The sequence below is a fragment of the Monodon monoceros genome, unplaced genomic scaffold (assembly GCF_005190385.1).
Source record: "Monodon monoceros isolate NGI ecotype Baffin Bay Population unplaced genomic scaffold, NGI_Narwhal_1 Super_Scaffold_1, whole genome shotgun sequence".
Lineage (NCBI taxonomy): Eukaryota > Metazoa > Chordata > Mammalia > Artiodactyla > Monodontidae > Monodon > Monodon monoceros.
Window position 1 is genome coordinate 53,882,926 of NW_021703765.1, and position 407 is coordinate 53,883,332.

Below are 407 nucleotides of genomic sequence, written 5' to 3' on the forward strand. Positions count from 1 at the left end.
AAGCTGGGACGAAGTGAGAGAGTGGCATGGACATATATACACTACCAAATGTAAAACAGATAGCCAGTGGGAAGCGGCCGCATAGCACAGGGAGATCAGCTCGGTGCTTTGTGACCACCTAGAGGGGTGGGATAGGGAGGGTGGGAGGGAGAGAGACGCAAGAGGGAAGAGATATGGGGATATATGTATACGTATAGCTGATTCACTTTATTATAAAGCAGAAACTAACACACCATTGTAAAGCAATTATACTCCAATAAAGATGTTAAAAGATAAAAAAAAAAAAGAAGCTAACGTTTCTCCTACAGCTGACAGATCCTCTCCTGAAAAGAAGGAACTGACTTTCTCCGGAGCAAGCAGATGGTCCCACCCTCAGAAGGTTCCGCAGAGACTCACCTCTGTCACAC